The sequence below is a fragment of the Mandrillus leucophaeus genome, unplaced genomic scaffold, assembly GCF_000951045.1.
Source record: "Mandrillus leucophaeus isolate KB7577 unplaced genomic scaffold, Mleu.le_1.0 Scaffold145, whole genome shotgun sequence".
Lineage (NCBI taxonomy): Eukaryota > Metazoa > Chordata > Mammalia > Primates > Cercopithecidae > Mandrillus > Mandrillus leucophaeus.
Window position 1 is genome coordinate 4,602,589 of NW_012101421.1, and position 279 is coordinate 4,602,867.

Here is a 279-nt window from a genome sequence, read left to right on the forward strand (position 1 = left end):
TATATAACCTGAATAGCACCATATCTATTAAAGAAACTGAATTTGTTAAAGTCTGGAGGGGGCTGAGGCAGCAGCTACCACTTAGCCACCCACTATTTTCTGAAATCTCTTCTTTCCCCACAGGACAGGTTAATCCAAGTCACACGTCTCATTGGTCTCAAACCAGAAATGAGATCCTAACTTCTCATTTCCTAAGATATTTATATGAACACAGCAATATCCTTTCCTACCCTGATTACCCCGCACCCTCCATTTCGGGTCCTTCTCACCCTGATCAAT